Source organism: Ochlerotatus camptorhynchus, unplaced genomic scaffold (assembly GCF_037179485.1).
Source record: "Ochlerotatus camptorhynchus isolate MF236.1 unplaced genomic scaffold, CSIRO-AGI_Acam_v1.1 ptg000064l, whole genome shotgun sequence".
Classification (NCBI taxonomy): Eukaryota; Metazoa; Arthropoda; class Insecta; order Diptera; family Culicidae; genus Ochlerotatus; species Ochlerotatus camptorhynchus.
This window is the reverse complement of record NW_027040554.1, coordinates 3,229,278-3,244,726: the sequence shown is the minus strand read 5'-3', so window position 1 is coordinate 3,244,726 and position 15,449 is coordinate 3,229,278. Positions and strand designations below refer to the sequence as shown.

Sequence of the window (15,449 nt, the reverse complement as noted above, 5' to 3'; positions counted from 1 at the left end):
GCTGAATAAACACGCTGACGTTTTGATCAACCGTGTATGTTGTTTAATTCTTGAGTTATGATCACTTGAATGCGTCCAAATTTACTTTGAATCGGGCTTTAATCGCACAAAATTGCACCCTAAAATTTGCAGGGCTCATAGCATCTAAGACAGGTCGGGTGTGATGGCAAGTATGATGTATGATAATTGTCTACCACTCATTGTACCACGGAAACTAAGTCCGATAGCAGTGGGCGCTCCTCCTGTTTGATTTGATCAAGCTTAATAAACTCTGATTATCCTCAACATGTCACTGTATGAAGGGCCATAGACGGGTTTGGTGGAAGATTGGTAAATTCACCTATACGCCTCCTCGGGATAGTAGAGATTCTCCTTCCAGCCACATGATCATACAATTGGTCAAAAAACGAGCCATCCGACATAAGGATACCCCAATGAGTGTGGAGAAGAGCCCTCCCTTTTTCCACGAGAAGTTAACAACAGGAAGTTGACAATTTCACTCTCCCCATGCAAATCGCTTCAATCATGGTCCCTCCCAATTCCAGCATTGTTTTGTATATATGAGCCATAATAAAAATTAAAAAATTTAATCGATCTCACCAACTTTCACTATTTTTTCACCCTTCTGTCCAATTTTCGTGCTTATTTGTGAACTCGTTGTCCTTCTATGCATCACTGCTAGTCGCTACTAGTCTCCCGAAAGTCTCCCATGTTATTGTTGATGTGTTCTACGATATTTCGACGTTCATTATTTTTGTATGATGATCTTGAGTTCCTAGTTGGGTCATATATAACTGTAACACCAATGCGGAAAATGGACAGTGTCTCCGGGTATTTCCTTAACGAGCATCACTCCATTGTCGTATAACATGTGCTCCATTTTGCAGCTCCTTCTTTCGCTTTAACTTTGTTGACTCCATGCTTCCGGAAAAGTTATAGATATATACATTATTAGCAATGATGTGATAAAACCACATAGGGATGGCCGTTTGGAATGTTTTTTTTTTTTTTTTTTTTTATTTGTTTTCCGTCGATCTTGTTTTCCGTGCTGAGCACCAATGCTACCGACGCCAGGAAGGCAGCTCCCACACCTGGACCCTACCTATCGACCCATCAACTCATGAACCGGGGACCAACGGCTTTACTTCCCTTCCGAAGGGACATCAGAACATCCCGGCGGTGCTGACTGAGATTGAACCCAGGCCTGCTGGGGTGAGAGGTAACCACGCTTACCACTACACCACCGGCGCCGCTGTTTGAAATGGTTCAACGGATGTGAAATGAGGGAACATTTCAATTTAACACGATTTAAAGTATTTCAATGCAACATTACATTTGTTCACTAACAATTAACACATTTTTCAATGTGTTATCTTAACTAATTTCTGGAAGAATTTACTTGCGTTTTATATCACTGCTGTTAGGGGTGCTTCTGGAGGAATTCATCCTTGTAAATTTATCCGTTAAAAGTGCCAGATGTGATGACGGACTGACTCATTTTACCACATCCACAGATCGCCTGCCAGACAAGAAATGTATTGGCAGCTTCTAGACTTGTTCGAAAAACAGCTTCGTTCGATATATTGGACTTAGGCCTCTGGCACCAACTCTAAACCTTAACGACAAACGCTCATTTTTGGATATGTTGTTCATTTGGCCCTAATAATTATTTTCCACGTGAGAAAACGTGTCCTCAAAATTTTTTGAAAAATAAGCGCCACCCTAATGTGACGCGTCTGGATTTTCGAAGTGAGTGCAAACAATGTGTTGCGCTTCTGTTCTTGTTCCGACGCCATCACTGTAACCACTCGAACGATTGTGATGAAATATCACGTGTTGTTATTTTGGTATTTATTTGATTTATACAAAACCCGAGCTTATTGTCAGTGCGAACCTCAACCCGAGCCAGGTTACAAAAACAAGCGTTCACACTGACGTTTGCCATTGAACAAGCAGATTCAATCTTGATACCCGATCCAGGCTGTAACTGAATCAAAAACAAATTCGCTGTATTCATATGTTATCGGTTCTTGCTCGGGAAGGGAGGCCCCCGCATATAAGCGTACGTTCAATACCGATACCAACACTGGCATCACTTCCACCGCGAAATGCAACCGATGCTTTCGTCACGGCTGTGACGCTCCGCCACATGCCAACGCCATCGTCGGTGACAGTAGATATGTGTAGCTTGCTATGTACATACCTTATGTATGCCTTAACAACAGGATGGAACTCAACTGCCTCTCGAAAATCTTCTCCCCGAGAACTGGGTCCCCGGGCATGCGCCCTTGCCATCAAGGTCTGGGCATTGGTAGCGGAATCGGAAAAGCTTCCATGTATCGTCAGCTCCATACTCACCCACGAAAACCACCAGCAGCGAGCAGCGTGGTGCAAGCTCACTGCACGCGGTCGTCACGAACGCCACCACCGTCGTCATCGTCGTCGTCGTCCTCTTCACAGGACGAGCTTTTCATTGAGGCAGAGGACTCTCCACGAACATTGCCTGGCCCAAAGAGAATGTATTTCAACAGTTTCCGCTCCACACGCTGCAGTACACTTTCGACCGAGGAATAGAACGTCTGGAAAAATACCACCCAGCGGATCAGCTCTCAAAGTTCAGTTTTCAATTCGGTCTGACCCGGGACTATACAGAGTGCTTGCACTTGGTGAGAAGAAAATAAATTTTTCCTGGAAAAAGTCCTCCAAACAGTAAGGTCTTTGCTCCAGCGTGAGTGAGTCGTCGGTTGCGGTGCCATTGCGTTTCGCGAAGTGTATAAAAGTGATAAAAGTGTGGATTTTGGTGGAAAATCAAAGCTCGGCAATTCCATTGAAAAGGGAAGTGAATTCCAACTACGCATCAGAACGAGCTCCGATTGCGGAGAGAAAAGCGAGAAAAAAATTACTCACAACCGTACGACGGGTGCGTGAATTGTGGAAAAGTTACGTTTGTTGATTGCAGTGGGAATTCTGCTAGAGTGAACTGTAGCGGGGCTTGTTGGTGAAACTTTGATCCGGAAAGAACCCGAGTCAGGATTCCGCACCGCAGCACATTTTTCGGCACATAGGCGCTGCTTCCTGTGGTATCAATTTTACGGCAGTAAAAAAAAGGTAACGTCAATCAACTGGGTTCACACAGGAAAAAACGGAAACGATAAAGTTCTATCTATAATGATATTATTCCACGGTTGGTAGACGAGACGCTGTGTTTCGTCCAGCGGAAAAACAAAAACATATCAATGTCTCAATTATCTCCCATTTGTGTTTTCCATCATAACACGCATTGGTTTTGACTAAGTGTGGTTTGATACACAACATTGAACATACATGAGCTGGGTGCAGGAATAATGTTCGTTGATGCATTACGTAATGAAATTTGAAATAAGTCTGCGGTTTTGATTGTTAAGAATTAGCGTTTGATTGGTCGGTATGGTCGTAGGTGTTATAGTTTGAAGCCGGTTGTGATAAGCAACGTCAATGCACCGAATTGACCTTTTAGGTTTTTGAACGGCACAAGGAGATAGCAATGAAATGACAGTTTCGTGGTCATTAGTCATGTTGAAATAGTTAGACGAATATGTAGGAGTAAAAGCATTTCACATAGGCATGCCACGCTAGTCATGCTAAGCATTAGTATAGATGCTTCTGGAATGGATAAGAATACTTTCAAAGTGGGGCATTCATTAAGGATTGGGATATGTTTGACTTATTTAAACCATAGAAATAGTGGAGTATAAGTGATTCATAATAGTATAGTGGGTCACCAACTTTTAATAAAATTACATGTTATAAATTGCTCATCACTTTATCTACTGTACTGCAAGTAAGTTGGCCCTATAGACTAGTCAGTAAAGACCACGCCGGAGGATTCCCAGACTGGTCGAGGAAATTTTTCGGGTTGGAAATTTTCTCGACTTCCCTGGGAAAAAAGCATCATTGTGCTTGCCACACAATATTTAAATCATGCTTTGGTATTGGCATTAAGAGTTCTCAATTTATAAACTTATTAACTGTTGAAGTGCATTTCGAACACGCAATAAGCTTGTATGCGATGACCAAACAACTTGAAATGCGAAGAAGAATAACAAGAAGAAATCATGTAACAATCAAATGTCGATGACTCCATTTAACCCATATTCAAAAGATTCACGCAAGCATCCTGCGCACCTGCTGTGGAAAATGCGCTGCTGGATTTCAATGGCAGAATTCGTTTCCGCTCCTTCATACCCAAGTAACATTGTAAGTTTTATCGTGGTTTTCAAGCACTCTTCAAGTCTTTATAACCCTAATAAAACCTAAAATGTTACTTGGGTAGTGTGTGGCTGACTCACCTTCACTTCCGTTCTCGAATATCTCCTGACATCGGCTTCTGATGACAGTCAATGAAAACCTGCAGCTGATGAGTGTTCTCGGCAAATACACATCTTGTTTAACTGGCCTATCACAGAATAGATTTCATCTTAGCGGCGCCGGTGTTGTAGTTCAATCCGAGTCATAACATCTCCCCTGTTCATGAGTTCATGGGTCGATAGGTAGGGTCCAGGTGTGAAAGATGACCTTCCTGGCGTCGGTAGCATTGGTGCTCAGCACGGAAAAAAAGATCGACAGAAAACAAATCAAGGAAAAACAATAAAATGAACAGATTTCACGTAGGAATTGAAATCCCGGATTTTGATGCGTTGCTCAATTTGAGTCGATCTCCAGATATTTTGTAAGCTTGTAAAAACAGTTCTGTCGCTCTTGGACACGCCATCTGACGCCGCTACCAATATATTGAACTTTTAACGGATGCGAAATAAAAAGAGTGATGACCTATTTAAAAATTTGAGACTCTAGAATAATTCAGGATTCATTGTTTCGTGTCAGTCATAACTAATTTTTTTTTTATCAGAAACTGGTACAAGCCGAATTAACAAAAATGTGTAGTTTGACTGACTTCGTACTGTTAAAATCGTACAAGAGATTTTATATGTTAAATGATGGATTCAGCTAGATCTTTACTTTTAATCGTCAGAGTGTAAATGAAATCCATGAGCGTTCATTTGTTGCATGAAGATACATCATGTTTCAGCGTATCGATTGGAAAAATTTAAGCTCTAAAGGATATTGGTGATGATAGCCCAAGCAACATTATTATAGTCTTCAAGTCCATTCTAATGCTTTTAAATTAAGCAGAAACCCATGATAATTTAAACATTGTTACTTAGGACGTAAACGAACAGCCCAAGCCGGCCTTTTCCCCTCATTATTTTTAGTGTTTCCTACACGCAAAACAAATGGCATATACATCAAATGTAAGAGTCGATATCTTACATCCTCAACATGTTATCTTACAACAAATTTAACTTCAGTTCTTACAATGGATTGTAGCGTACAGGCAAGCTTTAATTCAGGACAAATATTTTCGTATAAACCTTGATGATCTTATGGCTGCAGTGCAAAAAAATCGACGACCACATTACATAAACAGTTCATAAAGCTAAACCTACAAAGTCTGCAGACTTCAGATTTGGTTGGAAATGCTATCTAACATAATCATGATAATTTAGTAGCTAGAGAATGATCTTAGAAGAGGGTAGATAGATAGTTCCGTTAGAGTACGGCAGTATGAAAATTGAATAGAAGTTGAAAATGAGCGAAGGGCCATTAATGCGGCAGTACAAAGTCAAACGCCCCCCCTTTGCCTAACCCGTACGATGTAGTCTGGATCCATTTCTCTCCAGGTACGGGTCAATGTTTGTCTGAGGCTTGCTGTACTCGGGTGGCGTTTAGAACAGGCCTTGGCCTTCATGACGCGCCTTATTGAGTAATCCAGCGGATTAAGATCGGGGCTGGATGGCGGACACATATTCTTCGCCCAGAACGGAAGATGTTCCTGCAACCACTTCTGAGTGCGGTTCGAGGTGTGGCACGGAGCCCCATCTTGTTGAAATATAACATTTGGCTTTGGACCATACTGTTCTTTGATCCACGGAAGAACATACTTACTTAAAATCCCGATCAAGACCTCCATGTTGACCTTGTCGCCTTCTGGAATGAACACCGGGTCCATTTTTTTGCCATCGGAAGCCACCAATCCAAACACCATAACGCTAGCAGGATGCTTGGTCAGATACTCGTTCTTGTTCTCGTCGGCCACGTCTTTTACCGGACGAGAAATAATATACCGGTCGGTTCTGGAATTTGATACGGGATCGACGGTAAACATGCTCTCGTCGGTGAATAGGAATCAGCTTAAGGAAGTTCAAGATTCTCTTGCATCGTTCGACTCGTAGGTTACGTGCATGCAAAGAAAGCCAAGGCATTGTATGCACAGGTGAAACGGGAACCTTATTTGTACGATAGTACAAACATTATCACGCATACGGTATGTCTTCAAATCTACAGGCAAAAAGTGTGCGCCCGCCTTTGCTCATTACTGTCTGTGGTTGTGGAATAGTTTTAGCGACGTTTCATCACTACCTAAAGCCGCACATTGCCGAAAGCATTTCCAGTCGATGGTGTGTTATAATGCAATTCTTCTTTGCCCAACTATTGCTCCTCTCGTCCGTCATGACCAACGTGTTCATCTCAGAGAGAAAGCAGTAGGGTGGTTGTTGCGTTCTGTACCATCATCAGCATTGTTGACGGCTACTCCCACCTTGAGTTGTTACATTCAAAGTTTTTATGTTACTTCATACGTGACACCACCATCGACTGGAAATGCTCTCGGCAACGTGGGGCTTAACTGCCGTTCTACGCATATCTGTCCCATGTTCTAAAAGTAACATCTGAGAAAATCGCGAATATCGTTTCGAATCATTTCTGCTCATTGGAAAAAAAAATATAAGTTAAAATAAGTTAGTACATTGTTCACATTTGAACAGAATAAAGTTGTTTTAGTTAAAACTACTGAAATTACCTTCTATGAAATTAGTCAAGCCTATTTTTATACGAAAACAATTCAGTGGTACTGTTATGCCGAGAAATTTTCTCTGAAGTAGGAAATTCTACGCATATCAGTCCCACTAAGAACTATTGCTTTTCGTGTTGCTTTGATGGCCACGTTGCGTTTGACGTGTTTACTCTTGTGGTTGTAAATATGTTTACATGAGCGTGCTTGAGTTCTCCGCGAAGTTTTGCAAGTGGATAGTTTGCATAGGCTTGCATCATTAACTGAAACCAACAATAAGTGAGTTGACATTGCTGCAATCGTCGTTTGCTACATCTATAAAGCGTATAAGTATGGGCATCTTGAGAAACAAATGTGCAGAACACAATAAGATTATAAAACAACAAAAAAGGTTATCTTCCATTTAATTCCACTTAATTAATTTTGGTATCCATGGCAGATACGTATTCCGACTACAATGTACAGTCTTCATCAGTGTCATTCCCACTAAAGAACTTATGAAAATCTAACCCCCTTAAGTACTCATCTCCTAGGTAAAAAAAAGTCAAGATCATAGGTATAAAAATGAAACTACAATGTGTTGAATCGGAACCTACCTAACTAATAAAAACCAAAGATTTAAGTAAACTACAAGAGAAAAATCTATTCAACTCTCTAATAAGGAAAATCCCAAAGGCTTGGTAGCCATCATAATGAAGTAATGAAATTGGGTTGTTAGCGGAATGCTTAAACAGCAAAAAAGGTTATCTTCCATTTAATTCCACTTAATTAATTTTGGTATTCATGACAGAAACTTCATTACTTCATTATGATGGCTACCAAGCCTTTGGGATTTTTCTTATTAGAGAGTTGAATAGATTTTTCATATACACGAACACATTTATTTTAAGTGTATTTCACCATTGTTCAATGTGTTCTACGCGTTGATTTCTAGTGTTTGAAACTTTGAAATGTTGATAGTACTTATCTATCAATTAAAGTGAATTGCACATTGAATCAGACAGTAAAAAATAAATTTTAATATTACATCCAAGGGGATGCACTTCAATCATGTCGAAAATCTCGCCACAAAAATAAACAAATGCAATAAAAGCAGCGTAATGTCAGTTCATGCACTGTATTAATGATAATTTTGTCCTTTTTTGCAAGTAATAGTACACCATCTTTTTGACACGATTGCAGTGCATTCACTTTTATGTGATATCAACATTATTTTATTGCTGTGCACAAAGCTGTGTCATTTCTCCGAAGGTTGTTTCGCCGAGTGGGTTATTTCAGCGAATTTAAATCTTTAGTCAATATACAGTTAAATTGAATTTGGAACGCATTTATATAATAGATATTCCCATGTAATGTAACTCGAAAGCATGGCATGCACAGTTGTACACACCAACTGCTCATTTGTTAATAACTTTTCACTCAGTTGTTGAACTTTGTTTTTCTTTAAAGTAATTGATAGATTGGGAACATAGTTTACTATAGATATGGAAAGAGTAGGTAAATCTTAACATTTGAATCAACACCAATGAATTTTTACAATTAAATTCCGAAATGTGCAGCGAGCATTTCATTTTTGCAACGCAAAAACAAATACAGTTTATAACTAGAATTAATGTCTACTGTGATTTACGTATCTACAACAAGCTTAAATTCTTTTCTATCTACTGCTTCAAAAATAATTTTGTTTCGTCAAACCGTTGACGAAGTTATTAGCGAATGAGCAGTTCGTGACCAAAACTGTGTATGCCAAGAAAGAACTTGAAAGAACTTTAGAAGGAAGCATTCCTATAAATAAAAACCCGAATTTATCCACCTATGGTGTGATCAGACCCTTCTTACTTATTCAAGTTTATTTATTTTATTGTCTTTATCAGTGACCAAGCCCCCCACCCCCGTGTCATCCAGGGACGCTACGCCACTGCCTGGGGGTACCCGGAATATATCCGGGTGTAGTCTATTTGGTGAGGCTACCAATCACCTTATCATCGTATTTTAATGTGATTTAATGGGTTTTAATTCAATTCATATTCAAGCAACTTCCCCGGGGTACCCGGAACATGTCCAAGTGTGTCCAATGTGGTCTGGAACACTTAACACGACTTGCATTGATCTTATTTTTGAATTCTGTAGTCATGTGTCGCATGATGGTTTTGATACGTTTTCCGTTAAATCCAGCGTGAAGGCCCATATTCACCGGATCTTATTCCGGCCATATCTCCGGAACCGGTTCACCGATTCCAAAACCGTTCAATAGCGTTCAATGGGACCCCAAGACCTATCATTTGGCGCCGAGTTTTCCAAATCGGTTGAGCGGTTGCAGAGAAACGTGAGCGCATTCATTTCGTTACATACACACACACATACACACATACACACACACACACACACACACACACAGACATGTTCCGATCTCGTCGAGCTGAGTCGAATGGTATATGATGGTTTTGATACGTTTTCCGTTAAATCCAGAGTGAAGGCCCATATTCACCGGATCTTATTCCGGCCAAATCTCCGGAACCGGTTCACCGATTCCAAAACCGTTCAAAAGCGTTCAATGTAATCGAGCTAAGACAATGCCAGCAGCACAAAATATTCGCTGCACTATGAAGTTTTCCGAAATTTCTCGAAGTGCTGCGTATTCTCTTGACAAAGTTCTAAGTATTCCAGTTAACTTCACTGCACTCCTACAAATATCTCTGAAATTTTTAGAATCTCGTTGATTTTCGGCGAAATTTTTTGAACTTCTTCAAAGTTTCCTGAATTTTAAAGAATATCATGATCTATTTTAAGTTCATTAAAATTAATAATTATTGAAGTTTTCAAATTATTCAAAATTACCATAGCTTCAAGAAGGGGTTTCCCAAACTTTCATGAGGATCCCAATTCATTGACCTTCAAGAAGCATCGTAGAACTTATGAAAACTTCGTAGACATTCATTGAATTGCGTTGAAGTTCTGAAAACATTCTAGAAATTGAGCAATTCAGAACATTAAGCTAAGTTTATAAAAGCCCAGCAAATTTTGTAGAAGTTCATTAAACTTCATAGAACTTCAGTGAAATTCAGTTGAACACGAAGCTTCAGATAATTTTGCAAAACTTAGCAAGCTTTGTAGAAGTTCAGATAAAAATATGGAACTTCATCAAATATTGTCAAATATTTGCAAACTTTAGAAAAAAAAATTAGCGATTAAAAAAAAAACATTCAGTAAGCTGAAGCTCAGCGATTTTTCTTCAATATCTTCAGAGATGTTCAGAAGAAATCTTTGGGCTTCAAGAATTGTTATTGTTTCCTTTGTAAAAATTACATAAAAAAGCGAATAATCAAAAAGTTCATAAATTTGACATATAGTTCTTTTTCTGCGGTTTTTGTAAATATTCAAGTGTCCATGGTATTAAATATTCCAAAAGTTTGCATTTTTCATGAGGATTTTGATCACATTTTTACAATGATCGCTCTCCACGATAGATTTTTGATTACTTTATACTTAAAGTGCACTCTTAAAATTTGAAGGTCACAATTTCAAATCTCATCCCAGGTCAAGTCATGAATGATCTAAATTGTGATGAAATCACAGTAAAAAACATAAAATAACCAAAAGGATAGGCTTAAAAATCTCACAATCAAAAACTATGGAAGTGTGCTAAAAGGGGTCTTTGCTGACAGCACGGGTAAAATTACTAACAAGTCGTTATAAAGTCGCGAAGTGAGCCAGTCAACAAACCGACGGAAAGAATTTGTAAAACACGTCCATATTTTTAGATAAGGCTAGAATAGACTAGAAGAATAAGAAGAAAAAGATGCAGAAGTGCAGCAAAGGGTGATTAAATCCACTTAGTGGCTGCTCAATAACTACGTAAACAGTTTAGGGGGGGTGTAGGAGGGGATTTATATTATCCACGGCCAATACAAATTTTAAACATTGTGTATGGTCAATTGTCTACGCAGGGAAAGCGAGGGGGGCAAGAATCCCAAAAACTGTCTACATAGTTAATGAACAGCCGCTAACATGGATGGTAAGTCAAAACATTGTTTAACGATCTCGATAGTTTATGCTAGCAATCAAGCAGCTGCAACATCTGCTTGCAATAAGCAATAACATCTATATGTATAAATCCCACAATTCCTTTCCTAAGCAATTCAGTGCTCCGATCGCTTCCGACAATGAACATACTACTTGCAGTAATCACCTTATCCACGGTTCTCTCATTCATCACTGCTGCCCCTCAGGGAGGTTGCGGATGTGGATGCTGTGGGTGCTTTACACCGTGCTGTGGCGGTGGTTGTGGAGCCCAACGAGCAGACGCACCTACTTCGGACGAGGTGCAGAGAGGATTCAATTTCTTAAAGCTGGGAAAGGGTATTGGGAACATATTCAATAAACTCAAAAAGGGAGGTCAAGCGGCCGAACATGTCGTTGACACTGCATCAGCCGTCGTTGATATTGCAGAGAAGGCATCTGGTGGTGGTGATAAATGATAGTAGTATTAAAGGATGAAGCAATAAACCATTTTCTCCCTGTGTAAAGTTTATGCTTATTGAAAAATCCATCAACTATGTGCTGCAAAAACTTTCGTAAACGTCCTGGGCTCATAACGGGAAAATTTCCACTTTTAAAGGCCTCTCGCCAACAATGGAGCCATGCATTGCACTGCGTCAACTTTCAAACTGCTCAGAAGCTTGATGGAGAGCTAGTACAAAGTTTACTTTCACCCGGAGTGGTGTGTTTGAGGAACATTACTTCCAGCAACTTTGTATGAGCAAGTGAGTTTGAGTCGAGCTCGTGTACATATAACAGCACAACAGGAAATTGCACAACTATGCGGATGTGGCTGTTCAAGCGGTTGGTGATTGTTCTGCAACTCCTTGTGTAACCTAATGAATAGCTGTCACTTTCAAGCTGAACAATCTGACAAGAAAAACTTTCCTGAGCGTGTTACGTAAAACTGCAAGCAATTATAGAAACAGGAAGTTTGGGGATCTTCTCGGCCATTTTTAAAAGCATTTTGAGATTTTTCATTAGCATCAAAAAAAGCATTGATTTCCAAATTTCATAAACGAGATTAATTCGTAGGGCAGTTCAAAGCACTGAACCTAGTTGCAATAGCAGAGCTCAACCATCCCAAGTACTCATGAATAACTTGTTAGGCCAAATGACGGCTTTGGGCACGCATTGACTATTTTTGGCAACCAACATTTAAACGGTTATTTCACTGTATTTAACCACCGAAACACTCCACTGAATGTTTTGAAACGATTCCTCAGTTTTTCAGCTTCAAACTGATTAGATGTGTATGACTGAGTAAAGGCATTTTGTCTAGTTTTTCATGAAATGAAACATACGCACTGCAAAATACGGCTGATTTCGAGATGCCGATAATAGAAATGCAAGTTAACACGCAGTTCAAATGGAAAGGAAGCCGAAGAAAAAGAGGTTGCCGACAATAGTCACACTAACACCAAAAAAAACTGTTCACATAGTTTCTATTGGGAACGTTCAACGTTCAGTAGATTAAAGTTTTGTAAATTAAAATTGGATAGCCATTTATCAAAATTTTGCCACTGAATTTCAGAGAGTGCCGAAATTATTGTCAATTCAGAGAAAACTAACGTCCTGCAACGAACAGTTGGATAAACTTATGTTTATATTCTTCCTATGAATTGAAATTATGAGCTCTAAAAAGTCAAATATGATACAGTTTAATTTACGTTCACTAATATTTCCTTCACAAAAACATTGTTTGTGCAACATCATTTATATGTATAATTATCCTACCCGCTGTAACGAACAACACAAATGAACAATACAAATGAACAATACAAATGAACAATACAACAGCGTCTCGTATACCTCCGCCATGGCAGGATGACAAAGCAATCAGTGTTCTTTATCTTTAATCAATCCGTATCACAACACACAACGTAGGGATTAGACTGATGCAAAATTTGAAATTTTCGCTCCACAGTGCTTAAACGGTTCCAAAGGGGTCCTGCTTAGCCTCCCAAAATTTGAACTACTTTAGTAACAAACTGACTTGGCACAAACCATTTCAAGTTTGAATGGGAATTACTATGGGAAAACTTATGTTTTTGTTCATATCTATCTAACAATTCACCACATCACTATGCTTTTAAAAATGATAGCAGTGATTGTAGCAAATTTTCTCAGCTACAACTTTGTTTAATACCTTTTTTCAATCAAATGTAAGGAGCAAAAGTTTTTTTTTTTTTTTTTTATCTAGTTCGTTTATTTGGGAGGCTCAATCGCGTTAGCTTTACGGAGCCGATAATTCATTGTTCACTGTGTGTAACAAAATTCACTTAATTCTATGTCTAGTAGGAGTTGGGCCGATTACTCGCGGCTTACTCGAGGTTAGAAGGGTACATTTTCGAAGGATAGGATCAGGGGAGGAGCTTGGGGTAGGGTTTCGTTGTCTCATCAGAGCGTTGTCGCCAGTATGAACGGTAGTGCTGTTCTAGCTTCGTCCGGAGTTCGACCGGCTATGGTGGGTGACCAGTGGGCGACGATGAGACTCATCGAGACGGGGGGACAAGACAAACAAAAACTAATAAAGAGAGACAAAAGACAAAAGGAATTAAATTCTTATACTAGACATTTGAAGAAAAACATAAACGGACTGCATATAGCAGAGATCACGGGTTGCCAACACGTCTCTGATAGGAACATAGGGTTGTCTTCCTTGGGCCTCGAGGGTATTCAAAAGTCGCTCTCTGGCGGCGTCATTATCCGTACATTGCCAAACTGCGTGTTCGATGTCATCGTAACCGTTTCCACACCGACAGATGTTGCTGTCCACGAGGTTTATTCTATTGAGATGAGCATCTAGCGAGTAGTGGTTGGACATAAGTCTACTCATCACGCGAATGAAGTCACGACTTAAGCCCAAGCCTTTAAACCACGCTCTCGAAGAAACATTAGGAATAATTGAATGTAACCACCGTCCAAGATTTCCAGTGTCCCAATCGGTTTGCCAACTCGAAAAGGTACTCTGACGCACTAAATGGTAAAATTCATCGTGTGAAATTTGCCTGTCATACAATTCGCCTTCCTGCGCGCCCACCTTTGCGAGAGAGTCCGCCTTCTCATTGCCTGGGATTGAGCAATGTGAGGGGACCCATACAAAGGTAATAATATATGATCTTTCGACCAGCACACACATCTGCTCCCTTACCTTTGAAAGGAAATAAGATGAGTGCCTACCTTGTTTCATCGACCGAATAGCCTCAATCGAACTGAGACTATCCGAGAAGATGAAGTAATGGTCTGTGGGCATATTGGAAATCATCCCCAATGCGAAGTTGATTGCTGCCAGCTCAGCAACAAAAACGGAACAAGGTTCCTGAAGTTTGCGGAAGGCGCTAGAGTTTTCATTGAAGACACCGAAGCCAGTGGAGCCATTGAGACGGGACCCGTCTGTAAAATATCTTTTCATGCAATTGACTTGTTGGTACTTTTCAGTAAAAATACGTGGGATAATAATAGGTCGAAGTTGATCGGGAATCCCATGAGTTGCTTGTTTCATGGTCAGATCATATTCAATTGAGGAACTGCGATTGGTGAAGTGAACACGGTCTGGAGTATAACAAAGAAGACACATATCTGATGATATGTAGTGGTGGTAGATTCTCATAAATCGAGATTGTGTGTTCAGCCCAAGAATTTCTTCAAAATTAGCAATTATAAGTGTGTTCGTCACTCCGCATTTGATTAGTATTCTGAGAGAGAGCTCCCAGAAACGGTTCTGGAGGGGTGTTACTCCTGCCAGAACCTCGAGACTCATGTTATGCGTTGAGTGCATACAGCCTAGAGCAATACGCAGACAACGATATTGAATTCGTTCCAATTTTATTAGGTGACTTTTTCTTGCCGAGAGAAAGCAGAAAGAGCCGTACTCTAGAACAGAGAGAATAGTTGTTTTATAAAGCGTTATGAGGTCTCCCGGATGAGCACCCCACCATGTGCCGCAAATTGAACGGAGAAAGTTGATCCTCTGCTGACATTTTTGCTTCAAATACGTAATATGGGCATTCCAAGTGCACTTTGAATCAAACCAGACCCCAAGGTACTTGAAAGACAATGATTGAGTAATGTTTCTGCCCAAAAGATTAAGATGCATTTGGGCTGGGTACCGCTTTCGAGTAAACACTACCAGTTTAGTTTTCTGCGGCGAGAATTCGATCCCTAGATTCATAGCCCAAGAAGACAAGTTATCTAAGGAATTTTGCAATGGTCCTTGCAAGTCCACGGCATGTGGACCTCTTACGGAAACCACACCGTCATCTGCAAGTTGTCTTAGCGTGCATTGTTCTGCCAAACAGTTGTCGATATCTTTGACGTAAAAGTTATAAAGAAGAGGGCTGAGACATGAGCCTTGGGGCAGGCCCATGTAGCTAATTCTGGAAGTTGTCAGTTGTCCAAGGGAAAAGTTCATTTGCTTTTCTGACAACAAATTGTACAAGAAATTATTTAAAATTCCAGAAAGTCCACATCTGTGCAGATTGTCTGACAGAATTTCAATGGAAACTGAATCAAAAGCCCC

The 15,449-nt window shown here is 40.0% G+C and overlaps 1 protein-coding gene across 3 annotated transcripts in view; it reads left to right on the top strand.

The window, feature by feature from the left end:
• Nucleotides 1-2,503: 2,503 nt before the first annotated feature.
• The window catches only part of spab (space blanket), a 136,836-nt gene continuing 123,890 nt past the window's right edge, over nucleotides 2,504-15,449 (top strand). The window contains exon 1 of one of the 3 annotated variants that reach the window (XM_065216603.1): nucleotides 2,504-3,108. The gene's annotated coding sequence lies outside the window, so the exon portion shown is untranslated. The remainder of the gene's footprint in view (nucleotides 3,109-15,449) is intronic. The other 2 variants (XM_065216604.1, XM_065216605.1) reach the window with 2 other exon arrangements.